The 27,910-nt window shown below is 41.6% G+C and overlaps 1 protein-coding gene across 2 annotated transcripts in view; it reads left to right on the top strand.

The window, feature by feature from the left end:
* Window positions 1-27,910, top strand: part of LMO3 (LIM domain only 3) — a 60,935-nt gene that overhangs the window by 11,346 nt on the left and 21,679 nt on the right. The window lies entirely within an intron of this gene.

Raw genomic sequence — 27,910 nt, 5'->3', positions numbered from 1 at the left:
AAATAACACACTCTGTGAAAATGATATGCAGAGTGTAATTCCCCTGCAGGCCTCTTCTTCTGCTTATGCACTCCTGGGTTAGAAAGTGAAGACTTAATTTAAGGAACTTAGGTTTACGCCAATATTTCAAGTCCATTTATAGTAAGTGAAATATGCAAGAACTTTTTTTTTTCTCCCCTTCTTTTCCTCCAGAACTGTACAGTGACATCTTAATGCATCAGCCTATCCTGCTCTGTCCCCTCTTCTGACTGGCAGCGTGTCCATTTACAAGCACAATATTCCCTTTGAAATCTGTCATTATTGCCATTAATGACCAGTCATTATGTTAACAGCCCAAGGGCTGTTAACACGTCAAACTGGTTGTTAACTGGAATGTTATTACTTATTTAAACCGCAGGTATGAGTTGTGTGAAATGTGCTTTGGTTGCACGTTCTGGGCTGCTTCTGCTCAAAACAATAGGGGAAACAGCAGAGCGTTTGCCTTTGGGGTGCCAAGGGATTTGCTTTCTGTTCCATCTGCTCATTTGATTTCTGCGTGTTTGTGAGGTTCTCCTACCCCTGGGCACCCTCCTAATTCCAGGTGCATCTGTGTGCCATCCTTTCTCTTGGCCTTGCCTGCGAAGGGCGGCCGTGGATGTTTCCAGATGCACGCTGACGCCTGCTGCACGTTTGAGATTAATATCTGGCCCCTAGAAGTGTAAAATAAAAGACCGACAATTACATGTAACTCAGTTGTATTAAATAATGAGCTTCCTCGGATGCAGCAGAAATATGAAAGTACAGCTGTGCTAAGCTAGTTGCAATGTAGGTCAATCACCCTTTTCACTTAGGTTTTTAACTACGCAAACCCCGCTGAGCGACCAATGACTACAAAGTGCTGTTTCATTCCTATTTAATTTTGGCAGCATTTTACTGAAGAGCAGGCATTCATGCAGCTAAATTATCTTTGCCGTTTCTGGTTTTAACTCCAGCTCCGTGACACTAAATGTTGGAGTGCGTATCTCTTAGTAAACACAAAGAATATGGTTTCTGATTTATTTTTTTTTCCCAAATCCATCTCTTAACATGGAAATTGAATTAGAACTTTTATTACTTTTTGCATAATTTCCCTAGCCAGGCAAGCAGGATCATAAGAGAAGGATTAAGGAAGCTAGCATATTGGGGTGGAATTTTTGCCCTTAAACACATCTAGAACCTTATTGAGAATAGGGAGGAGGGTGACAGAAAGTCTGTCCTCTCCCCCCACTCTTCCCCCTCCACCTCGGTGTTGATGTTATTTGTAAATATACTGCAGACTTTAAAAGTACCACTGAACAGCTATGAAAAAGAGCAGATCACCATTCCTGAGGAAAGGGACAGAACACGCTGGGTTTTTTCCTCTTCCCCACTTGCTGGTTGAAAGAGCTGACAAAAGCCAAGTCCCTAAAACTGGATATTGGAGGAGATCTAAATAATGAGACTTGACCACAGAAAGTAGTGTCAACCATAAGCATTATAAAGATGCTGCCTGTGTAAAATATTTAACTTCAGTGCAGACTGAAAAGAGCAGAACTTAGGCAGCAGCTTTTTTCCTGTACAACTGCTAGCACTCTAAAGGCAATTATTATTTTTAAAAAATTACTGTGTAGGGCTGCTTAGAAGAACTTAAAGTGTCTTGTGGCCTGGTTTTCGATTAGCAGACCCCATTCCTCTCTCATGTCACGGGCAGTATTGCAAACACCCCAGATATCAGCTTGTTTAAATGCACGTATAAATACTCTGTGTGGATATCTTCGTGGGTAGCGGGTTATAAATTGTCTTCAAAATGCCTCCTCAACATGTTTCTTGCCCAGCTTGATTAAATAAGGGTAGACCTTTAAAGATTTAAGCACTCTGGGTTTTCAGGGATATTGAGGTATTCATGGAAGTGAGGCTTTAGAGCTCCACTTTCTTCACTAAAGCTTTTTAGAACAGAACCCTTATTTACACACTAATATCCTTGTTGCAATGCATTAAAGCATTCAAGGGACTAGTAGTTTGCAGGAATATGCCCTAAAAACATTTTAAAATACTTAAAAAACACCGTAGGTGTAGCGATTCATTTGTTCTAATTTTGCTGGGTGCGATGAACGTTCTTGTAAATTTACATAAACGGTATCATTTAGTGTGTCTTGGAAAGAGGGGAAAAAAAAAAAAAAAAGGCAAGAATATTCTCTCTTCCACTAATTGCCAAAGGTTTTGAAAACCTCCAAACACCTGAGCAGTTGTTGAAAGGGATAAGGAGAGTGATGCACACACGCACAGTTAATCCACCCAACTCGCAAAGAATAATGCTTCTGATTTAGTTACACTCTGGCTAGTTTAGCTTGTTCTTATTTTAGCTCATCTCTGATAGCTTTTAATAAGAAACATTCAATTAAGCTGTTAAAATTGGTGTTTAAGCCATGCTGAAATGCTGTGAAATGTGTGTACTCAAGTTTGACGCTCTTCAGTAGTTCCATGTGTTTCCCCATATCTGCTGGTATTTCTTTTTTTTTTTTTTTTCTCTTCAGAGCTGCCAAATTTTTAATAATTGTGTTATTTTTAGTGGCTTAAAATACACAGTTTAATTTTCAAGAATGTGAATCTTCCCTCTTATAAGGCTTCTTGAAAACCAGGCGCTTCTCGTGTGTTGTCAAAATACCTCATTAATCCCCTGGAAACGTTCAAAGAATTTCAGGAGACTTTTCAGATGAAAGCACCGTGCCTCTTAAAGCCTGTCCTACAGCTCTTCATTACAGCACTACAGGGCCGTGTATTTTGATGGAAAATTATTTTACTACAAAGGTTTTGCCAATACAGGGCAGCTCAGGAAAGCTTAATAAAAGCAGTGATTTTGGGGAAGTAATTCTGCAGTGCCAGAGGATGGGATAATGTTCCTGGCTAAGGAACAACAATTCTGTAGTTCTGCTTAGTATTTCCTGTGACCTCTTCTAAAAGAAAGGTAAATTTCTTGTTTTCATCCTTGCTGATTTTATTTTTTTCTCAGAAGTGACTTTGTGACCAGTACTTCTCATGAAATATCTTTAAAATTATATCCGTAATGAAGTTAATTGACTTCAGGAATAAATATTATCAACCACATTGCAACACGGGATTTGATATCCAAGGTTTAACTGGAAAGTTTCTGAATTTTTGACCAGAAGCTTGTGTGAAACAAAGCATCTGTGCATAGTGTAGTAGAATTATATTTAGTTCTAATAGACTAACATAGAGATGCCTTTAAAAAGTTCTGGTTTCTGCTACATATCTGTTCCTTAAAAAATTACACATTTCTAGGTTTTTTATGTGTTTGAAATTTTAATTAATTTTTTGGGACATTTTACACTCAAAACTGAAAAAAATAAACCCTGAAGTCTCTACCATTAATTAAAAGAAAAGTAATTAAAAGAAAAGGTCTATTACTGAATTTTGTTACTTGCTATTTACTGTATTTTTCAAGTCTTCCAGAAAAGGTATAGCATTCCTTCTGGATGGGAATGATTGAATAACATGTAAAAATCAAAATGGGTTAACATCGTTACACACTTCTTTAGCCCTCCTGACTTTGGAAATTTGCTTTTTTTTAAATTTCTCACTGAAGTTAAGCATATTCGTGATGGATTTGGAAACCAAAATACGCAGTATGCAACTTACAGTTTCCAAATGAAACTGTCTTAACTATCACAGTCCTTAAGAATCCCTATTTTGGGAATACCTTATTAAACGCATTATTTTTTTTGATGGCAAATAGATTCCTTAGTATGTTAATAGATGCCCTTTTAATAAATCCAACTAATAGTTATATATTTGAGGGATTTTTGGTGGAAATATTCTGGAATATTCTGGAATTCTGGAAGTTTATGGGATGCAAATATCTGAAGCAATGAGTCTACCTTCCTGAAAAGCTTTGCATGTCCCACACCTCCTTCCCTGGAATGGAATTCTGGTGCTGTTACTCTACATCCTCCTGAAGCTGCTTCTTGCCTATCCTGAATTATTTGTCCTTTCAACACCTGGGTCTCATTGCATCTCATGGGGACATTTAAAAATGATCAGTAGAACCTTCATTTAAAAAAAGTAAAAATATGTTATATGTTATCCAAGTTATCTCTAGAATCATGCATCTTTTCTAGCTGTATGTATGAACCTATCAAATTATGTACAAATCTTTCAAATCATACATAAATCTCTGCATATCTGTTTGGATATATACATGAAAAAATCATGGGGGAATTCTGCATCCCACGTTCTACAGGTATTTGCAAGGTGATCATGGTCTCTAAAGCAGTTAGGACTGAGTTTAAGTGAATTCTGATATTTGAGCATTTTGACAGCCCCGTGGCAATTGGCATGGTCAGTTGCAGACTTAATTTAGATGTTAAATTGTTAAATAACTCATCACTTAAAATGCTGTGATGGAGCGCCAGCGTAAGGAGTACAAGTTCCAGTTCCTCTCCCCACCTGACATCAGAATTGTGGCTACCAACAGCTGGAGAGGATTTGGCACCGTTTTTTCAATGATCCCAACTATTAACTGCAAGAAATTTTCCTTTGGGATTAGAACGAACCCTCTTGATCTATTTCATAGCAAAACACAGCACAGGGCAACTTTTCACAAGCAGAAAATCACCAATTTTATAAAGAGCAGAGTGTCTCTGGAATGATGTTCCTTGGGACATTCCCCTGCAGGTCTTGAGTGGAGTTCTGTAATAGTTTATAATGGTTTTAAATAGAATTTAAACTTTTCACCTTTTTCAGTTACAAAATCGATAATATCTCGTGTTGGCACATAGCAGATGAAAGTGATAATTGCACAACATGCAAAGATAAAATATTTTGGGGGTGGGAGGCAAGAGCAGAGAACATTGTGGATTTTATTGTGGATTTTTTTAGAATTTGAAGCGGGGTGGTGAGAGTGAGAATGTCAAATTGTACATTTGAATATTCTGTAATTGGCATATTGGACCAATTAAGGAAAGGTTGTCCTACACCAGGCAGCAAATGCACTCTTGCTCTTGCATTGCTGCTATCACACCTTTGTTTTCAACAAAGCTCAGACTTAATGTACTGAAATAATCACACCTCTCTTGATATTCTTATATATAGTTTGATATATTGTTCAAAAGGCTTAGAACACAATCTGATTTTTGTTCATGACAAGTGTCCAAGCCATAAATATCAGTCTACTCAGTCTCCCAGGTTTTGGCTTAGTGGGTAGTGTTTATTATATTGTGACCCTGCATTGAACTGCATTACTGATCCACCATGGGATAAAGTAAATGTTATTTTGTTCTATTTTATAATATTGTTTCTTTGTAGGTGCTTTAAAGAGCAATATATATATATCAAAGTTGATGCAAAAAAAATTATAATTACCTGCTTATGTTAATATGTTGACTCAAAGAAACAGAATTAATTATACTTTATCAAATTCTAACAATAGTTCAAGTAACAACTGAACTTGGTTTTGTGGTTTTGATACATTTTAAGGAAGGATTTCTAGGAAGGGTTAGCTCAAATGAGTCACAGGCTGCAGATTAGGGATGGAAGTTGCAATCATTGTGAATTATTTGCTTATCTTTTGTCACTATGGCTGTTCCTACATAAATCTTGGGTTTTTTCCTAAAGTCAGGACTGAGCTCAGTTCAGAGCTACTACTTTTTCTCAAAATTTGTATTAAAATTCAAGATTTTTAAAACAATAGAAAACTTTAAAATTCATTTTCCCATAAAGAAGAGACTTCATTTCTCCCTTTCTAATTTGTGTTAAACAATTTTTACAAGAAATTCAGAATTTTCTAGGGTCAGATGTTCAGATTAACAAAAAAAAAAACCTTTTTAAAGAAGTATTTCTAAGCCTAATGTGTCTGTCTGCCTTACACAGAGTGTTAAGAAGGAGGAGGGCAGTGCAATAACAAGCTGCTCTGCACTAGTTTTTGCTGGCTTCCTTACTTAATGTGTAATCTGATACATTTAAGAATGCTCTGTACCAAAATAAAATTAAACCTAATCCTACAAACGTGTACTACATGCTTGACTTGGTGTAGCCTGAATAATCCTATTGGAAGGTAGAGGGCATAATAATTTAAAAACATGCCTTAGTTGAGCCCAATATTTAAAATTAGAATGGTTTTGCCTGCAAACCCATCTTGAATTGCTGTGTCCTTGTTCTTTGTGTGCTGTTGACAAAGCTCCCTGGTCCAGGAAAAGCTCAAACCTGGGCTCTCATCCTGGCCAGGCACCGTGTCTGGGATGTCAATCAAAGTTTTGACACCCGTGACAACCTTGCCCTGTTTGTGTCTGACAGGAGGGATGGTTATTTGTATGCTAATCCTACCTACCCCTGCCCCAAATCAAACTGCTGGGGGATGATTTATTGGTCCAAGTCTGGGCTTGGCTCTGCAGCCCACTGGCAGCTCATGGGCTCTGCTCTGCACAGTTTTCCTGGGAAACAGCAGTAGGGGGTGAGACAAAACTTCACCAAAAAGCCCTGAGGTTTTGCTGCTGGTGAACCTTGGGTTCTCGATTCACTTTCTCTTCATGCTCCAAAATTGCACTAATGAACATGTGCTGTGTACTTAGCAGCTTCGGGCTTCTAGAGGAATATGCTCATTTTTATTAAGATACTGCATTCATGCTTTTTTTATGCTCCACATAGTAATAAAAAAAATACTAAAATCCAGTGTGACACCGAATACTTATAACAGGGCCACTAAAAAGTAAATTAAAATGCATTCTTTCTGCTCAGAACTTCACTTACTAAAACAATCTCCAAACCTAGAGGAAACGCTGCACTCACTGCAGCAAATGTGCTGGTTTTAATGAGGCTGGCTGTGCTGTGGAGTTAGCCAAGAGCACTTCCCCAGCTCCTCCTCACCTAATCCAGTCGTAATGCAGAGTGAACTGCTGGGAAGGGAGTCAGAGAGCAAAGCAAAGAGCAGGGGCTGCTCCAGGAGCACACACCCAGGGCTGGGTGCATTCTGAGCCCTCCTGAGGCCTCTCAGGATGGCCCTGGAGGGTCCCAACCTCTCTGTCCCCAGGAGCAGCACAGCCCAAACATTTCCCTGGAGTGGCCAGAACAGCATCTTCCTTTATTGTCCCTATCCCTTGAAGGTTCTCTGATAATTCCAGCTAAAATCACACAAGTGTGTTTTGTAAGGGCACCCCTTAAATAGGTGGTGGCACCCAGTGCAGGTAATTCCACAGTCTGGCCGTGGGGTATTTCAAAGTTGAGCACAAGGAGCTCAGCCTCTCCCTGCTGGGGTAGGCAGGTGCCTGCTCTCCTCCACCTCTCCTCCCTCCTTGTACAAATATTCCTCCTCTGCTCCAAGATCCCAGAGGTTTACCCTGAGAAAAACCTGTATATGTTAGCAAAATTTACTGTGATTTGCCAGATTATCAGTCTTGATAGGTATGTACTGTGTCTGAACAAATAACTCTGGAACTAACTAGGCTGAGTTATTCTTTCATTAATCACATAATCTCACTGTGGTGGCAAGTAGAGTTTTCTTCATGACCTGTTGAAAAAGTAAATTTTTATCAATTTTATATATGTACTTGTATAAATACATCTGTAAGGTTATTTTAGCAGACATAAAAACACTTTATCATTCTATCTGATTTAACCACCATAAATCCTTCTCTTCTCAGACCCAGCTCTTTCTCCTGATCCTTCTGGTTTCAAGGTGTGCTTTTTGAAAAAGTTAATTCTTGCCACCAACTCCCACGTGCCTCCTGTTTGGCTTATTTGCTTGTTTGTGCAATACCATCAATATTATATAACAAGTATGCTGTTGCTTCTAGCAGAGTATCAAAAAAGCTGGTATGGGGACAAGTATTTCTTACCCACTCCCTCTCTTCCTCCCTCCCAAAAAGAAAAATGGAATGAGAAGGAAACAGATTTAGAAAATGATTGCAAGCATGTTAAGTTTCCCAGAAAAAAAACCTTGCCTGAGTGGAAAGATGTGATTTTTGTGGCTGTGAGCCTATATTTTGAAGAAGTGTTTTATCCATGCTTTTAATCCCAGGTTCTTTGGCTCCTTAACCTCTAGCTGACCTCTTGTGAAACCCAGCCTAGCCTAGACCTGGTGTGTTTGCTGAGAAGGCTCTGAAGAGCATCATTCCACAGCCCCTGTGCTAGAGGAGCTGCCAGCAGGGCTTTGCTGTCCAGGCTGGGTGCTGACACCCAGAGATGGCCTCGTCCTGATGCAGGAGGAACACAGCAGACATCACCAGTGGCTCTGCTGTCTCCTTCTTGGTTTGCTTCAACAAAAGAAAAATCTGAAAAAATCCAATTTGTTACTTTATCCTCACTGCAGTGCTGCTGATGGGTGCAGTGAAGTTCCCTCAGGGTCAGGGGTCTGGTGATCCTCTTTCTTCCTTCTGCTGTGCCCAAGGGGGAGGAGTAGGTACAGCTCTGCTGTTTATATGAAGAAGCAAGAGAAGTGAAAGGGTTAAAAGCTGCTCCCCTTCCCCTGCTTTCCCCAAAATCCCAGCGTGCTGAAAGATGACAGATGCATCACACCAGCGTAGTGACCGTCCCTCCTCATCGCTGAAATTTGGGAGGAAAAATTATTAAATTGCAAATTTCAGGGAACTTGTCAAGACAAGACAACATCAGTTGTCTTTAGATGGGACCCCTGCTTTCTGCTCCTCAAACTGAATGCAGCCACCAAGACATCTGCATCTGGACAGATCACTCTTCCGTAGATTTGGAGTCCTGCTGTCAGTTTTCCATCCTCCCCCTGCTCAAAATGAGCACCAGCAAAGTGGGCAACTCCCCACTTTTTAGTGATTGGCAAAGAGTGACAGTTTGTGTGCTCCAAACTGAGCGGTTTTGCTGCAAGATTAATTCTGGAGATCTTCTGTCATTTTGGATGTGGAGGAAGGGATGAGGGGGAACTCTGTGTGTGTGAACAGAGGCTGTCAGCTGCAGGCAGGAGTTTTGGTAAGGAAGAAATCCCTGTTGAGAGCAATCCAACATTCTTCTGTGTTCTGCATTGCTGCTGCCACAGCTTCTGCCTCCCCCCAAAAGACAACAAAAAACACCCCACACAATTCAAAAACCACAAGAAACAGTTCCTATCCCATTGTATTAGCACTAAATGCAGCAAGTCAAAAGGTGGCTAAATTATGGCAGCAGACATTTGGCTCTGCCAGGTTTAAAAGGTCACCACCAAAGGGCAGGCTTGGAAAAAAGTTCCACTAAAGGGGTGAGAAAGAATAAAAGCCTGAATTCAAATCCTGCTGCTGTATTTGTCCCAACATAAATGATATCCAGCCACACACATGATATTTATATCAAATGTTTCTCCTCATGGTCCTAACTGCATTGAGCATGCTGTTGTTGCTTCCTTAATGCAATCTCCAAAGGTCAATCAAGTTATAGAGTCAGGCTGATGAGATTAGATATTACTTTAAAAAATGACCGAAAACCTGTGTTTGGAGAAAGGTCTGAGTCCAATATAATTCTGTCTGGTTTGCTCCAGGTCACTGTGTCTTTTCCTGGAAACACTCTGTGAACTGAGCCCATCTAGTGCAGCTCCAAGAGAGCTTTCTCATTCTCTGGTGATAGCTGAGGTACCTGCATGTTCCTGGGGAGAGATGAGGGAGTCTTCTGGGCACAGGACAAAAATAAAATGACACGTTCAAGAGCTTTTTTTTAATGCTCCAGGGAGATTTTACTATCTGAATTGTGTGCAGTGAGCGGGGATTTTTCATTTCATACATCATTCACGACTTGCTGCAGTGGTTCCAAAAAGTCCCACAAGCCAAGTCGCTGCCTGCACCAGAGCACAGGATTTCTGGTTTGTGAGTTTTAACAACAAAAAAAAAAGCCTTTTTTTAAGGCTTCACCCAAAATTTGTGAGGAGGTGGGGAGGTACAAGAGAAGGAGTTGTGTCTGAGGATGAAGGATACACAACAATGACTGTGGCAAAATCCAGCCTGATTTTAGCTGCCCCTCCTTGCTTGTTCTCCCACTGCTATGAGCTGGATGCACACGGGAGGTGAGCAGTGCCCCAGCTCTGTCTTTGGTCTGCACACAAAATTCTCATGGCAGCACCAGCCAAGGACTTTGTTTCACATTAGGCTGCTGAACTGATACAGAGCTCTGAGCAGCACGTGAAGTTTGTCTCTGTTTTTACCCCCCACTCATGCATTTATTTAGGAGTATTGCAAAGGGTCTGGGATGAAATGCTAAAGGTGAGGGGATTAAAATATAGTTTTATGAGTATTTCTCACCGGCTTTAGAAGCTTTGTAGCAAATGCATGAATATTTAACTGCTATAGTAAAAAGTAGGTGGGGGCAAACCTCTTGTAGCAGTGTCACCTATGAGAGCTGAAGTCAGGTTGTCCTTCTGTGTCTGTCAGTGGAGCTGCAGTGAATGGATGCACAGGGCTCTGGCCAGATGGGTGAGCATCTTGTTACACAGCAATTATTCCATGTGTGCCCACCGTGGGCTCCCTGCCTCCCTCTGTACTCTCAAGGAATCAAGCAACCTAATTACCTGGCAGTCCTTATAGATCTGCTGTGTTAGACACAGGAGTCACTGATGCCTCAACATTGCGTTCTTTGGAAATGAAAGAGTGGAAATGGGTCAAACAATTACTTTTTTTTTCTTTTTTTTTTTTTTTTTTTGGTGCATGGATCAGGGCAGCTGAAACCCCTTTCCCTCCATGCTGTGAGAAACAGGGAGAGGTCAGGCTGCAGATCTGACACAGAGTGGCTGGATGGGCAGAGCAGTGAGGGCTCTGGGCAGTCACTCTCTGGGCTGATGTGGCAGCACACAAGATTCTCTCTCAACCTCCCTGGCACTTTTTTTTTGGCTGATGGCCTCCTGTAGCCCTGTAGACCATTCTGCTCCATGTCCCTTTCCTCCTCTCCAGGCAAGGTGTTCCAGTTTTACAGCTTCTTTCTGTCAGGGTGAGGGAAGTGCTGGTGGGAACCTCATCAGACAGGTCCTGCCAGAGCCCAGACACACAAGTTAAGGAAGAGTTAAAGGTGTGCAGGAGCACAGGCAGTGCAGGTAGCTCTGCTCTGCATAACAGGGGACCTGTGGACACTCAGAGAAGCCCATGGCTCAGCAGGAAGACACCAGAGAACCCTGAGCTTGGACTGTGAGGGGACAAGACCCCGGGGATTTCTTTAGTTGGGGGTCCCTTCTTGGAGGCACCAGCTCAAACAGCTTCTGTGTTACTGCTCTGTGAATAAATTGCTTCATGGATCCAGACACCCAAACTCTGCTAGGGGGAATGTGATCTGGCTGTGTGAGTGTGGGATATGTGGGGAACCCCACTGGAACCCATCCCTGTCACTGGGGCTGCCCCGGATGGGCTCTGGTTCCAGCTCAGGAGCCTGACTGCCAGAGTGGCTCCAGAGTGGTTGGACAGGGAAGTTTCCTCAACAAAAACCCAGGAATTTTGCACCCGGTGCCGAAATTTCAACCTGAGACTCTTGGAGTTATTTTTGCACACTTCCAGAGCTGCACTGCCAAAGGAACTCAGCACAATGTTGACAAGTCTATCCAGAACATCTGCTGTGAAGCCTCCTTCGCTTCTGCCAAAGCAGAGTTTGTCAGAAGGGCCCTTGGATGGGAGTTTGGGGTTGTGTTTCCCCATTCTTACGGCAATTCCCCCTCAGTGGGATGTAGGGCCTGCAGAGTCCATTTATCCTGTTCCAGCCCCTTCATCTGGCACTCAGCACCTACAGGAGGGCAGGGATCTGAAAACAGGCTTTGTTGTGACAGAGATCTGCAGATCTTGCAGCAGATGTTGCTGGTGAGATGCAGTTCTGTTCCAGCCAAACCTTCCTCAGCTCAGCTGAGATGCACAGAGAATCTCATAAGGCTACAGGCTTTGGCAAGGAAACTCAGCACTTACCAATGCCAGCTACTCTCTATATTTCTTTTTGAAGGCTATGTAGAGCAAATGATCTCTTCTCTGTCTCTGGGAAACAGCTGTAAATTTCTCTTGCTTTAACCCCCCTCCCACCCATTAAACAGCGCTGACAACAGCCAACAGTTATCAGATGCAAAATGAACTATGTGCCTGGGATAAAGAGTTGTGTATCTGCCTCTCCTTGATCGATCCACTGGACGTTTTGTACGCCAGCACTTTAATTTAAAATATTCTCAGGAAGAAGAAATCCCTGGTAATTTCCATAACAGCCTTTTAAGGAGTCTTGTCACCTTTTAAAAAGACATTTGCTGCCCCTTTTCCCTCTCTCCCTCCCCAGCTCCACACGCTGTTTGTTTTAACTTTATCCTCTGTATACAGACTGCTGCTTCAGACCTCTCTGTTTTGGGCCCAGATCTTTCCAAGATGTTTTTAGCTTTCTTTAAATCAGTGCTGGTGATAATCCCCTTCCAATAATTCCCTGGCACTAAAAGCCTTTCCTGATTTGAGGGGAGGAAGTTCTGCCATACATTTGAACCTGGGGCTGCAGGGTTTCTGCCCAAGGTGTCTGTTCCCTTGGAGCTCAGAAAATGTCCTGTTATTAAAATAGAGACAGCTGAGAGCTTGGGAGTGATTTGCCTACAACAGAAAATGGTTTTGTGGCAGAGTGAACTTACCCAGACTCTCTACAAAATTAAGTCAATCCTGTTTGTTTTCTTTTTCTGACCATGATGATTCTACCTCCAAAGGGAGGGGATGAGTTGTATTTCTTTTAAGGATCAATTAACAAGCGAATAACACATTGGTTTTTCATCCGAGTGATTTTGTATACTTTGATTTTATTCTCCTGACTATTTCTCTGCACTTGGCTCGTTTATGGTGCCTGCAGTTCCAGGAAAGTCATGTTTGAGTTCAGCAAAGCTGGGGAGGCTCTCCCAAAGTGCTCCACAGTCCTGCTGGTTCTTGGAATCAGGGGAGGATTGTGCCAGTGTTGAGCTGTTTATAAATCCACTCCCAGCACAAAAAGAGGGCTTGACCCTGCCTCAGATGGCTCTCGTGAGGTCGGGCACAGCCACCTAAAGTGTGACAAAGATATCAGAGAAAAGATTCTCAGGGGTGGTCCCTTACTGGAAAACTTGTTTTCCCAGGTAACTGGGAGTATAACAATCTGATTGACAATTGAACTGCAGCCCCGACATGGATTCACTGGGAATTTCAGAACTAGTGCTACTGCAGTCCTTGTTCTGTAAAATCACAGGGTTGGGTGCATTTCCCACAGAAAAACTGCCTTTTTTCCTCTCCTCTTGCCAGGATGCTATTAAGTGCAAAACATCTTTATTTTATGGAATTCCACTCCTTGCTTGTTTTGGGGAAAGGGTGCCTGTTTTAAGGGACAGAAAAAAAAAAAAAAAAAAGAAAATTGATTATAATACCATTAGTTAAGCACCTCAGTGAAAGGTTTGTTATTTTGTTTTCACTATTAAAATATCCCTTAATCCACCTTGCTGGGTCTCTACTGCTCTTGTAATATTCAATCAAGCCCTTGTTTTGTGAGAAATGTGACAATGCATTGTTGGCACTTTACAAACCTACAGCCCTCGGCAATAGATAATGAGGCAGGTTTGGTTTTTTGTTTTTTTTTTCCTTGTGCAGGACACAATGAAATTTTAGACAGATGAATGCTAAGAGAACCCTATGTACCAAAGGCAATGTTTACTGCATGTAATACATATCATTGTTTGTCTCCTGTAGTGAAAAATACTTGTGTCACGCTGTTAAAATGTACTCCTGACAGAACAGAGCTTGCTATTATAGGGTCCATTGCTTAAAAAAATGATATACTGACAGAAATACAATTTAAGAAAATTTAACACCAAGGGTAGTCGACCATGTAGGCTACTATTAAGGGGGCAAAACTCAAGGCCATGGTTTTATCAAAAAAGAAGGACAGTTTATTTGCTAGTAGTAGGTAAAGTTAAAAAAAAAAAAAAAAGAAAACACAGAAGGGAGAAAAGAAAAAAAAAAATCAACTTGCATTCACTTGGTCTCCAGTGTGTAAAAAATTAATAAAAGCAACAGTTCAATAAGATTTTATTGCAGAAATGTTTAAGTGAAACAGTTTAGGAATGCTTCAGATTTTTAAGCAGTTCTGTTGCGGAGCACTGTAGCACCACAGTGCATAACCAATTGTTGGCTTTTCATAAAATGAATAGTGAGTCCTGGTTAATTTGAATCAGTTTGCCTTTGGTTTTAGAAGCATTGTGAGATTAGCAGCTCACTGTGAGCTGTGTTGTGGCTGACCTCACACAGTTAAATCATAAAGTTAATAGTGGTCAACTTCTTGGTAACTCATTTGGATCTAGAATTTATTTGCCCCTTCCCAGTTCTTCCTTGCAAATTCCTGATTTTTAGCTCATGGTGTGTAACAGTCTATGGAGTACCAACAAGAAATTTGGTTGCTATCTGCTTTCTGCAATTATTTGGCAAAATCACAACTTGGTGAAGAAGTTTTAACTTTTCAGACACTGACTGGACAAGCCCTGTGCAGAAGATGAGCAGAGTTATGTCTGCATGTGATAGGTCCAGCAAAGTGCAAAATGGGAGTGTCTGAGCTTGGCAGCTAATCACCTAAATTCACCTAAAATTGGAGCTAAACCTCCTCAGGAGGTTTGATTTTGGGTTATGTGTGGGATGCTGCAGGAAAGGCAGGGATACCCACCAGTGTCCATCCCAACCACACAAAGGTGGGGTTTGGAGTGAGAGGACACAGAGCTCTCAGATTTAACAGACAGCACACTCTGGGGCAAGATCCTTATTTGGAGATTTTTGGGAAATCGCCTCTTCTTTTTACACTTGCAATAGGAGATGGGGCTTGGGGGAAGGGGGGTTGCTCTTTTTTATTTTCCACAGAATATCACACAACTTTTTTTGTTCATAGACCCAAAATCTTCCCCAGAGTTGAGAGGAATTGAAAGGTTTAAGCAAAAGAGCAATAGAACGTGTATATTAGGTCATTTTAAAAAAAATTAACATTTATTCAGATGCTTCTTATTTTAAATGGAAAGGCATGAGGAAAATTCTCTGGTATCACCCAGGAACAAACTGCATTTTTCATTACTTACATTTCGTCATCAGGTACAAGAAAGTCACAAAAAATAAATGAACATAACAATGCACGAAGGGGTTTTTTCCTCCATCAATATAATAAGAGGTTTATATTTAATAAGAGGTTTACATTTTTGGGATTGTTCCTCACTTATTCCCTTTCTCCCTTGTAACAGCCTTATTTCAGCCACTAAAAGAACATTTTATCATGCTGATGGTAAGATTAATATATTCACCTCTGTACAAACAAACAAACAAACAAACAAACAAAACCCCTAGCAATAATTCTCTAATATGTAATATATTCCTGAATATTCCCAATAATATAACACTATTTGCACGAATTAATTTTTAACCCTCTTGCCACGAAAATATTGCAAGCCCTTATGTGCCTTTTAAAGCACATCTAGAAATTGTCCTTTGAAGGTTTCTGAATTTCTGAACTCTGAGCCTGGAGGTGGTTCTGCATATAAAATTGTATTGACATTATCACTCGTATTTTTGTGTTATCAAGACCTAAATAGTTGTTAAACCTTCAAGTTAATAAATTATTGTTGAAGAACTATATTTATTTTACACATGATTTCAACAGAGTTTGAAAGAGGTGGTGCGATATTTAAGTTCTACTGCATGTTCTGAAGAAATATTTCTCTTGCAGATGATTTGTTTATTACAAACATAGATCTGAAATCCATTTTCCTTTGCTGTTCATTTATTTTTTTCTCTTTGTTTGCTTTTTACATTTCTCAGAGATTAGGGCAATAAAAGGCAACAAAGCCAATTTTGGTTTTGTAGTCAATTTTACTTGCAGGTTCTGAATTCTGCAATGTGTGGGTGTTCCAGTCTGCATTAAAATTACTCAATATTTCAATAGAATTTTTAACTGTAAGGTTTTGGGTTTTTTATTCTGTCTCACACACTTTGGAAACAGAACTTTTGTATTTTTTAAAAAAACCTTTTACTTCAAATATATACACACACTTCTTTTCTGAATAATTCCTTTACGGAGAGTTTCCTTTTATAGTAGTGATCACTGTAGGTGAAATAGATATTCAGTTATAAACCCAAAATACCAATGTTTTTGGATAAAACCTCAAAGAAAGAGCAATTAACCTTTCCAGCAGCCTCACATCTGGCCAGCTGTTGAACCATGGGGGAAGGTCACTGGTCAGTGCTGGGAAACGACCCCAAAAAATGCTGAGGGGGAAAAAAAGATTGTAGATACACTGTGGAATTGGACATGCACTTAGAACCTGCAGCTGGGAACAGGTGAACATATATTTGGGACATATTTCAATATCTTTGGTTTCCAGAGACCAAGAAGCTGCTGGGAGGGTGAAACCACAGAGGTTGGTAAAATCCCACTATATAAAATAGCTGTGGAAACCCCCTTGCAATTTATATATGAATAAACTGTTAGTGCATTATGGACAGTGCTTACCCCATCAGAACAATTCCTTATTTTTCATCACTTTCTTATGTTTTCCTTAGTTTTGATGAGTTCACCTATGTTTGTCTGGTGCCTTGATTTCAGATTGCAATTTGGAATTGGTTTCAACAGCAATGGTGCTGTTGCTGAGACCTGTGTGGGGCCCTGCTCATGCCTCTGCAAGGGACAGAGGAAGGGATGGCTGTGTCTGAAGCAGTGCAGGAATTGCAAAAATCTTCAGACTGAAGATTTTGTCATGCCAGACAAGCCACTAGAGAAGACCCATGGTTATAATTACAAGAGCAGACCTTGTAGAAGATGATAAACCTGTTGAGCATTCACAAAAAAAAAAAAAATCATCCCCCTTTTAGATGTATTTTTACATTTTCTGTTTACTGTAATGTGGATGGACTCCTCTGTATCTCTGTGCATGGCAGGGGGGTGGAACCAGGTGATCTTTAATGTCCTTTCTAACCCAAAATTCTGTGATTCTGTGATTCTACAAGCACGTGTGTAAACAAAAAAAAAAAAAAAAGAGAGAGAGAAAGAGGATAATGACTATTGCCCATTTGGTGCCAGTCCTGCAAATCTTCCTAACACGAGTGAACCTACTGAGCACAATAAAAGTATTTGCTTGTTTAAAAATTTATACAACTTTTTGCAGAAATGCTTGTTATGTGGCGATGTGATGTAGCAACGCAAAGCTTCCTCCCTCGTAAAGCAGGCAGCTCTTGCTGTGAATGTGTTTTATGCAGCAGCCAGGGCTCGTGTGGAGGTGCTGCTGCTGAGGGTGCTGTGTGTTTTTCCATCAGTGCTGTGGCTGTGGCTCACCACAAAATTCTTCCAAGGAGCCCCTTTGGTGCAGGAACCCCGTACGAGGCTCGTGGTTATGAAAGGATGAGACCACAGAATGACTTTTATCTGTTTGCTGGGCACTCTAAGTGAGGAATTGAAAGTTGTCACCATTACCCCATCTGTTCTGGAAGCTGGCTTTCCTTCTCCTCCTAAGCCTGCCTAAAAAAAAATTGGTTTAGAGGTAGGTGCAGGGCACAAGGAGTGAGTTTTGCCCAGCTTTGGCTGCTCTCATTGAAACTGAACGCTGTTGCGGACGCTGGGGGAGCATGGAAATAAATCACCCTAGGAATAAAAACTGTTTGGGATCTTTTTCCTGCTTTTCAGCTGCCAGATCAGCTTCTCTTAACACAGTAATTTCAACAATCATAGATTTGATCTGTGATTCTCCTTCCTGCTTTTCTTTTTCGTGGTAGATGATGAATTTGATGGAAAACTCAGCATTGTTGCGGTTCCTTTTCTGCATAAAATTAATTGATTAAATGTGAGATCACTACATTTTCAACTGAACATAGAACATATAGAACTGAACATATAGAATTTTGGTTTTTTTGGGTTTTTTTGGGGGTTTTTTTGTTGGTTTTTTTTTTTTTTTTTCCTAATTGAGATGGTCTGATAGTGGTGCCTGTAGTTTTACATGTATGGCCTCAATTATTGGTAGAAAAAAGCCTTCATTCCAAGGATAGTGTGCAATATTTAATTTCAGTTAATGTCTGTGCCAGGAGGCATTTTAGTTGAGCTGTTTGCAAATATTCAGTGATTATAAACCAGCCATTTACACCTTTGAAGCAAACACAGGTGCAAATATGAATTTCTGTCCTGTACTATCTGAAGTATTCACTGATTCTGGAATTTCAGGTCTGCTCAGAGATGCTGTGATTATGTAAAAAAAACCAAAATACTGTTTGATGGCACACAAACCCCTTTTTGTTGGAAAAGAGTATGGAATCAAAATAAGCTCAAAAGAAGCATTTGTTTTGGAAATGAATAGAAAATATGGAAGACTATGGAATTATAGAGCAGTGATGCAGGGGAAACAGCTCTAACTGCAATATGCTGCACATTATTACTCCAGACTACAGGGTTTTTTTCTTTCTACATTTTATAATCTATGAATTGAGATATCTTGGATAATTAAAATACCCTTTAATTAGTTTTAAGAGTAGGGGAATTTAATAGGCCTGTGGGAACACTCTAAATAAAAATAAAAATGCTAAGCAAAGCCTAGTTAACAAGCAGGCTTTTTCATTAGGATAAAACACTTCTCCTTGGTATCAGACATTTGTTCCTTTCACATGTAAGTTTGGGTTTTTTCTTTTTTTCTAGACAGACTCTTGCAATGTGGTAACACATGGTCCCATCCAGGAAATTGGTGTGGATATGATTCATCCCTCTGAAATCTGCAATCTTTTCTTTATAGAACTGAGGAATATCCAGCACTGTGAAAACTTGTCCTTCTTAGAAATATTGGCATTCAATATTGCCAAAATACTCCTAATAGGAATATGCTGTATCAGTACAATGAAACCATCTAGTATAAGTGGAAAACCCATATTTATATAAACACAGTTTGTAAAGTGTTACTCTTTTTCAGACTAGCAGGGTTTTGGTCAGCTCAGTCAGAAATTGCCTCTCTTAGCCCTGTGGGTTTACCAGCAGGTACAAAAGGAACACGAGGCAGAATTCGTGGCCATTATCTGTGTGAAAAACCCATCAATAATTTCAGGTCAATTTAACACTTGCAAATGAACAGTGAGGAAATCCCTTCGTGGAAGTTTTGGGAAGAGTTAGAGGAAACAGCAACCTTTTGCTTGAGTGGGACAGCAGGTGACAAAGCCCCTGCTGAGCAGTGGCTGCATTAAGCCAGGCTTTGTGGAGAAATACTGGGTTTAGCAGGGCCAGGCTTGTGTGGTTTAGTGCCACGGGGTTGTTTTGCAAGGCTCACCCTCTGTCCTGCCAGGCACCGCTGGCCTTGGGTGTGCTTCGTGTCTGATGTGTAACTGATTGTTCTGAAACGTTTCCCTGCCCTCTGATTAATACTTCTCCAGCTTCAATTAAAATGTAGCATGAAGGGCTTTGGCCTTATTATTTTCCCCTCTACGTGCATGTCTGTAAAGAGGATAATTTTAATTTTTTTTTTTTTGAAATTAAAATCATCTCAAGTTGCCCTCTCATGCTAAAATGAACCACATCAAAATGAAGAGCTCCAGGCTAGATTTCCAAAGAAGTTGGACATGAGAAACCTCTGAGAATTTTGTCTGTCTGTTTCTCAAATCCCGAGTTAGACTCCAACACTTTTAATGTCAACTTATGGGGCAAATTTTATTCAAGAAATCAGGAATAACTGTGCTGTGCAAGGCTGAGAACTGCTGCAGCTCGAGCCCGGTCTAGTTAGTTGTGTACTGCCTGGGGTAAGAGTGCAGTGGGTCCAGTAGAGCAGCCAATTACAACAGAAAATTATCAACAGGAATATCCCTTATAACCATTCTCACTGCATTAATAAATAAAACTTTGGCTGGCTCCTTTCTAAAGGGGCCTGTCCTAATCCCCTCCCTCACAGCTCTTACAAACAGTAGCTGGTTATACAAAGGGAAAAATTCCCCCATTGCTTCATCTATCACCATTCACCATCCTTAATACTGACTTTAAACTCACCTCTTAAGCTACCAAGAGTCACAGAGTCATAAAATCATAGAATAATTCGGGTTGGAAGACACCTTAAAGATCACATAGTCCCAGCTCCCCTAAAATATCACCCCACCTAACTTCACAGGTGATAGGAAAGGCAGAGTTGATCATGGATCAACAGAACGTGTCCTAAATTTGATATGGTGACCATGCCAAATGCACCTTTAAATCCTCAGAAATGTTGGTAACTATTGGACTGGAAGTATTGGAAGCCCCACACTGCAGCTTAGAAAAAGTTTTATTCCTGAAATGTAACCAGAGCTAGAAGGAAATTGCTCTCCAGTAGAAGATGAGGCTTGAAACTTGGGTGGGATGGTGAATTGGGTCAGGGTCTACACAAAAGTACAATGTGTTAAGTGAGAGTGAGTAAATATGCACAGAGATGGACCTGGCAGAAACAAAAAAAGCCTGAATAGTAGAGCAAGGTAACAATAAAAGAAATAGCAATAAAAAGAAGGGAAGGTGAATAGAATGAGGTAGAAAGAGACAAAGACAAAGGACTGAAGTTGTAGGGAGGAATAAATAAAAGATCTGCAATCCAAGTTGGCATTTTATCTAATGGTCTGTATTTTGCTGGCAGAAACAGGATGGGAAAGACTGAATCAGGCACCTCTGTGATCTTCACTGCTTCCTATTCCTCTAGTGGGTGTATTTTGGAACTTGAGGTTTACAGTACTGGAGCAGGGATACTGAAAATGTTATCCTCTGCTTAACTGTGCTTCAGTCAGCTCACAGCATTGGCTTGGAGCAGTAGCAGCTCCTTTTTGGCTGGACAGCACCTAAAATCTTCTCTACACTAATGCAAAGGCCTCCAAAAGGTGCAGGAAAATAGAGAATACTCCTTCAGTGCTGCTGGACTTCTCTCCCTCTAAGGTTATGGGTGGCAACGTGTGTCTGTGGAATATTTTTCAGATGTTTTATGGGGTAACAGCAGCTGGTACAGGTGGCAGGACAGATCTGACTGGGCTTTGCTGCACCTGTGGCAGGGTGGATTTCCCCAGGGAGGGGGAGATACAGTCACAAACTCGGGGTGACCTCAAGTTTGGATGAAGGGCATGAAAGTGTCCAGAGCCATCCATCTCCCTCCTCCAAGGGTGCCCTCTCCCACATTGCTCACTTGCCTATATTTGAGCAGCACTTTCATTTTTAAGAACAACCTTCTCCTCCTGCTTCCACGACAGAGGTGTTGCCTTCCAGATGCACACACATGTGGAGATGCACACACATGTGGAGATGCACACACATGTGGAGATGCACACAGTGCAACGGGGAGGGCCAAGGGGCTGCTGTGTTGGGCAGAGCACGTGTAATTCTGTGACCAGCTCGATCTGCCTGTCCCCCATCCCTCAGGCTGTGGCAGTAACACACCTCCTTGACTTCAGCAGCCTGCACCAGCCCTAGGGCAAGGCTGGGATGTCACAGGGAGAGCCCAGAGGAGGATGCCTGTACCTGCACTGGCGTCTCAGTGGAGCAGGAGTGCTTCATTCACATTTCTGCTCTCCCATGGCTGCAGCCTCCTGTGCTGGCAGCAGCTCCTGCTGCTCACTGCTGCAGCAGGCAGGCAAGGGGTGAGCTCAGATCAGCCCATTTCAGGGCCTCAGAGTCGTAAGAGCAGGAGAAACCAAAGGAAATCCCAGTTCCCCCTCTGCAGAGTGATGCCCAGGAATGCTGGCTTGGCCAAGGGGCTCTGATCTGTCCTGTCTGTGTCTGGCAATGGGAGCAGAGGAACCAGTTTGGGAGGGAGGGTGGTGAAGCAGACTGAGACAACTTTTGCTGAGTTAGCCAAGCTTTCCTGGGGTTAGGGATATTGCAGGTGGAGGAAGATTTCATCCCGACCTCTGCAGTTATCTGTTGTCACGTCTGAGGATGTCATTTGGTGACCCCCATTTAAAAATACATGAAAGGCAGTGTGTAGTACAATATACAGAGCATGTGTGATGTACAGCTAGATGCCATCTCTCATGTAATGATTTTTGCTGATGCTTTTGAGATTTTTTCCTCTATTATTCTCTCTTCATATTTCTATCAAAAAAATCCATATTAAATCCACAGATAGATATTTCTGACAGAAGGTTCCTTAAGTTTCAGGGGAAAAGAGACTTATGTAAAGTAATAGACATGTTGGGTCTGATGTGGGTTTGGTTTGCCTGTTAGTTTTTTATTCCTGAAAAAAAAGCAAAGGCAAGTTCAGGTTTCCCAGGAAATTTCAAAGTAAATATGGAAATACTCTCCGTATAATGCCTTGCAGTCTCTCTCCAATATTTTTTCATCTAAATCATGTTATCCTGCTATGCCCTGACTTTGTGCAGTCCTCCTTTAAATCTGAATAAGAAGTATATGAAGAGAAATAAAATCTGGATTTGATAGTCCTATAGAGCCTGCTTTCATATCATCATATAACAATGTATGCTTTTTAGGAAAAATTTACTAGAGCTTTTATATTATCCCCCTAAACATTTGCCAGTGAGTGTCTCCACTGAATTTCAGAGGCTGACAACTCCCATCCCGCTATATTTCCTCCTCAGCTTAAATTTTACCTCAGTGCAGCTCAGGAGGCCCCTGCTCTACATAAATAACAGATAAATTGACAAGACAACCTTGACCACATTGTGGCCGCGTCTCCTGACAGTATGGAAAAATAAGAACTTCTCTCTTTTAAAGTGGATGCATGCTGAGGACCGTGGGGCAGGAACTGTTGAGTTTTAATCCTAGATGGGATTAAATCCCAGACTGTCACCTTGATCAAACTGCTGATGAGGGGGATTTTCGGCAGTGCAGAAGACAGTCAGGCAGCCCACCGTGATTGAAAAGCCCGAGAGTTCACCATTTTACAGCCCTTTGTGCTCTGAATCCCCCCTCTTCAGTCTCCTCTCCTCTCCAAGGAAGGCGTGTGCCTCTCCAGTCCTGCAGGGCAGCTGGGAGCACTCGGGAGTTGATGGCTGGGGTCCAAAGCATGGCTAAAACTCCCTGGTTTTGGGTGTCTTTGAACAAAGGCAGGAGCCCCCAAACTCCCTCCTTTCCAAAGCACTTTGTCACATGCCCGTTCAGAACAAAGAGTTAATTTCTCTAACTGAGAAAGGCCCTGATCAGAGGGATGATGAAGGTGGGCTGTGAGATGGGAGCTGCCAACTCCTGCCTCTGGCAAGGAGTGCCTCCACCGCCCGGGCATGTCTTCTACCCTCAGGAAAGCTGGGGAGCAGCAATTCCCGGGCACAGGGCATGGATTCCCACCCTCTAACCTCCCCTTTCCTTGATGGAGAAGGAGCAGGGCCCATCAGGTGTGAGAGCCCTGCTGCTGCTGGCCCCTCCAGATGGAGATTTGGCCATGTCAGTGTGGTCACCCTTAGCTTGGACACTTCACACAGTAAAGCGGGGTCCCTCTGCCCCATACCAGCCCCTCAATTAACCAGCTGCACCCCAGAACAGCCTCCTTCCACTCCCTGTGGGCTGCTCCAGGGGTCACCAGGGTGGGAAACTCCAGCCGAGGCAAGGGGAGCCGGGAGATTTCGCCTAAATGCGTCTAAACCCTTTTTTCAAGTTGTTTGCTTTCATGGGATTGATTGGTGGCACATTAAGGAGCTTAAGGCTCGGGTATCTTCTTTAAACTGCCCCCCTTATCTCCTGCACAGCTGACAGTTTCCTGACAGCCAGGGTGGAAGCACAGATAACTAGTAGGTTAGTACACACACACACACACGTATATGTAATATACAAATATTATATACTCCACATGCTATTTTCTGCTCAGAAAGGGGATGGAGGGCAGTTTCTCGTGTGTAGTCTCGGTGGTTTTGGTTAAAGAGCAGCCCCTGAGCAGTCACTAATTCTAACAGCAGATCTGCAGAGGTGTACGAGGGGTGCCGATACCCAGCTGCAGTCAGCACAATGTAATAAATAGGCAAATTTATGTCCTCGTCTCCCAAATTTCTTTCCTTTCTTTATTAGGGAGCAAACTATTGTTACATTAAATATTCAAACTACACAGAATCTCAAGGGCTTTCCTTTCCCACAAAGTGTTACCAGTATTCATGCATATGAGGAACAGTAACCCATATACAAACGGCACCTTTTTTAATGAGCAATATATGTCAACATGACACCTTCTTATGAAATGCAGCTTTTTAGGTTCTGCCTTTGTGGATGTAATAATTGAGATGTTTCTAATATATGCAGTTACATTACCTGCTCATTGTTTGTGATTTTGTTCCTCTCCCAAGTTTGTACTGTTTATAATGCTCCAAGCATTTGCCTCAATTCATGCTCAGTTTTATTTAATTAGAAATATAATTTTCTGCTACATTAATTATAAATTTGAGTGAGACAGCACAGAATTTCCTCAAGCATTCTTTTTAGAAGAAGAGCAAAAATTGCAGGGTGAGGAGGAAGCTATAAAACCAAATGCAGGTGTAAAATATCAGTGTCTTAAAACCTAAAGTATTGAATAAATAGAAGTGGAAAAAATTGTTGTTTGTAATTATTTAATTAATCTATCTTCTTATTATAGTGCAATATTTATCAAAACAACTGGGTTAATGTCAGAAAAATGTCATGGTGGTTTCTCTTAGGATCTGACATATTTCAAAAGCATACATGTAGAACCAGCCCTAAAGATGCTGAAATCTGAGTTTTGAAAATTATATTATTTTTTTAATGTTTATATTTTGCTTGAAATATTTTTCCCCGTGGCTGTAATGTTTTTTTGAGAACGTGTGGATGATATATAGGCACCAGCAATGCATATGCATGCAGAATGCAATGTATGGAGTGTGTGTGCTTCTTCAAAGTACCCCCACCCTTTGATTTGTAACTGTTTAAGGTTTTACTTAAAATTCTGAACACTGCACACAGCATAGCCATTTCAATGGAATACTTCAAATAGTAAGTCCTAAAGGTGACACAACAAAGGAAACACCTTAGATACTGCAGCTTTTATTTAAAAAGGAAATGCTCACACAGTCCAATGAAGGAAAACTTTACCTGTTTCCATTTCTATAGGAAGAGCAGTTCCATTAAACCAGCGCTTTGTTGCAGGAATTTGCAAGCACATCATATGATTTGTATGAGCAGAATGAAATATTTGCATGCCTTCTAATGGATTGACGCATATCCTTTATTCCTCATTTCCAAGCTCTTTCCTTATTGCAAACATTTCAAAAAAATATAAACTCATTTCCCTCACCACCACGCAGCACTCGTCTTACAGTGGTTTTTTTTTTTAGAAAGGAGAAAACCCAAAGACAGAACGAAGAATTATTGTGTTGGGTAATGGGGAAAACATGGCATTTTTTCCTTATTATTCTCTCCTGTGATGCTGTTTTTTGTTGTTTTTATTTTGCACACACTCTTACACCCCTGCACACACACACATCCAGTTTAGCTCTGCGGGCAATTTCCCTGAAAGCAGGTGTCTGAGTGCCATATATCTGCATGTCATTCTTGGGCAAATGCTTATGTCAGTTAGTAGCTGCTATAAATACATTTATATTTTTCATAGTACCTATCATTCAGGACTCTTAAGGGACTTTTGCACACCAGGCTTCCAGTTCTGTTAATGCAAGGTAAAGATGGGGAAATTGAGGTGCAAAGCGGGGATATTTGCACAAGGCTGCTTAGAAAGGTACTGCAGGGATCAGCAGAGACCTCTAAATGTAAAAAAATTTAAAAATGGCTGTACCTTGGCATTCCTGGTAGCCCCTTTGGTAACTGCTGGGCACTGCACACGTCCTCACCTCGACAGAGCCAGGCTGGCACAAGGGACCAGAGCTCTGAGAGGGGACAGGGACACACCTGCCCAGGAAACGCTGCCACTTTGGGGCTCTCCATGCTGTGTATCATCTCCTCTCTGTTCTCTCTGTGCTCTCTCACAGCTCATGCCATAGCTCTCATCCTCTGCCCAGCTCTCCAGGGAGATCCCCACGAGCAGTGAGGTTTCTGGGCAGGAGATCACCACCTCAGAAAGTGCAATTCTCCTGGCACGTTTGTTGTGTTCCTGGATACACATCTCTTAGCGAAACAAGACGTGGAAACACGATGTCAACATCGTGGCTGCACTTCCTACCTAAGCATGTCTGTCTTTGCCTACAGCACCGTGGCATGAAAGAGCCTGCTAATGATCCTTAAATGTTCATTACTGCAGATCTTCTCCCAGAATATACTTCTCACCTTGAATGACCCATGTGCTGAATTTTAACTAAGGGAACCCATGATAGTAAGTCTGTCATGATGCTGGCTGGGTTTTTTTTTCCTCTCCAACCCTTAAAAGCTTTTTATTATAGGACTGCTTAAGGCATTCCTCAATTAGCATGTGCTGTATTGTGGCTGGAACAGCTGTTTACCATTTAATAAAGCATGGCATAATTTATTTTCAGAGTCTAGCAACCGTCTTTGCTATTACACCAGGGGAGGAACACAGTGACTGCATTGTTCACAGTGCTGATGAAAGAACTACAGGCTTTATTATATGACCTCACAGAACTATTAACTTACCCCCCACTTATATTTCAGTATGTATTTACCTGACAGTCTGTGCATTGATTTCTCACCCAGAGATTCTACATTCTCAGTCACCTCTGGGGCAGAATGAAAAATGTCTATGTTTTATGTCCCTCACATTAGGCAGCTTAATTACATATTTGTACCTTAATTTCCTTCCCTTCCCCCATCTCCAGGGGCAAACTCCGTATGCACCACCTAGACCTTTGCTCCTTAGTCACTGGAGGAACAACAGAGGTGTTGGGAAATGATGGAAGCTTGGCCACTGCCCATCAAGGGATTTCTGTTCATTTTGGTTCCTTCCTTCCTAGATCCCTCCTTCCCTTTGTGGGTGGGTGACTTTGGAGGCTTGTGAGGGCATGGGCGTGGTGGAATCATCCTCCCTGAGGGTCCCTGCCCTCCATCCCACTCCTGCCAGTCCTGCCCAAGCTCTCAGCCCTGAGATCAGTCCTGAGGAGGAGAGAGGAGGGCAGGTGGCAGAGCTCAGCAATGCTTTGTCCCCACTGAAAGGTGCAGGTCCAGCCCTCAGTGACATCCCCATGCTGCAGGACACAGCACAAAGCTGCAAACAAGCTTCCAGGTCTGGCAACAGAGACACCTGAGTGGCAAATGCCTCCTTAGCTGAGCCATGAGCCTCCAGCACAGCATGCATGGCCCAGCACTTTGTCTGAGCCAGTTACACCTACCCCAGCCTGGGAACCAGCCTGGGATATTGCAGCCTTACTCCTGTGTGAGCTGGAGCATTAAATTTGGCTTTAAGTTGCCTGAGTTTGACAATGAAAATACGTCAGCTGAGTATCTGCAAATTTTTAGATCCAGCCTGTGCGTGTAGATGGATTTATATGCATGATTTAAAGTAAAGCATGTGTAGAAAGATGAAGTTTATATGGTTGCTTTGTAGAAATGGATGTAATATTGATGTTGACTTTACTGGTAGAAGTTTAAGAATGTCACGATGCATGAGTGGTGGTGCAAAGCAGAGCCCTGAGTGCATTGGGAGGTCATTTTTAACTTGAATTTATTTCCACAATATCAGGCATAGATCATTGTGCACCGTGCACAATCATCCCTGCTTTTCATTTGAGTCAATCAGAGTGGTTAAAGAAAATTTAAAATGAAACAAATTTGTGACTTGATTAAAAGCAGACAGTAAATTTGGCCAGAATACTCCTTAAAATTGCATTTTAGCTTTAAACTGAAAGTTTGATGATCTGACTGCATGACTGAAGGGACAGGGTAGCAGACTGTGACATAAACGATGTAGCTATATTTGCTCCTAAGATGAAAAAGGTTTTTTAAAGTTGTGTGATTTAGGCTTTGGAGTTAACACTCCATTGACTGAACAACAAAATTCCCACCTCCCAGAGCTTTTTCAAACCAGAGCTTTAGAAAAGTGGTATTACATCCATAATGTCTGGTCATGCTTCAAATTTTTCCAGGCAAAATTAAG

Source organism: Prinia subflava, chromosome 4 (assembly GCF_021018805.1).
Source record: "Prinia subflava isolate CZ2003 ecotype Zambia chromosome 4, Cam_Psub_1.2, whole genome shotgun sequence".
NCBI classification, from domain to species: Eukaryota; Metazoa; Chordata; class Aves; order Passeriformes; family Cisticolidae; genus Prinia; species Prinia subflava.
This window is presented reverse-complemented; position numbering and strand designations above follow the sequence as displayed.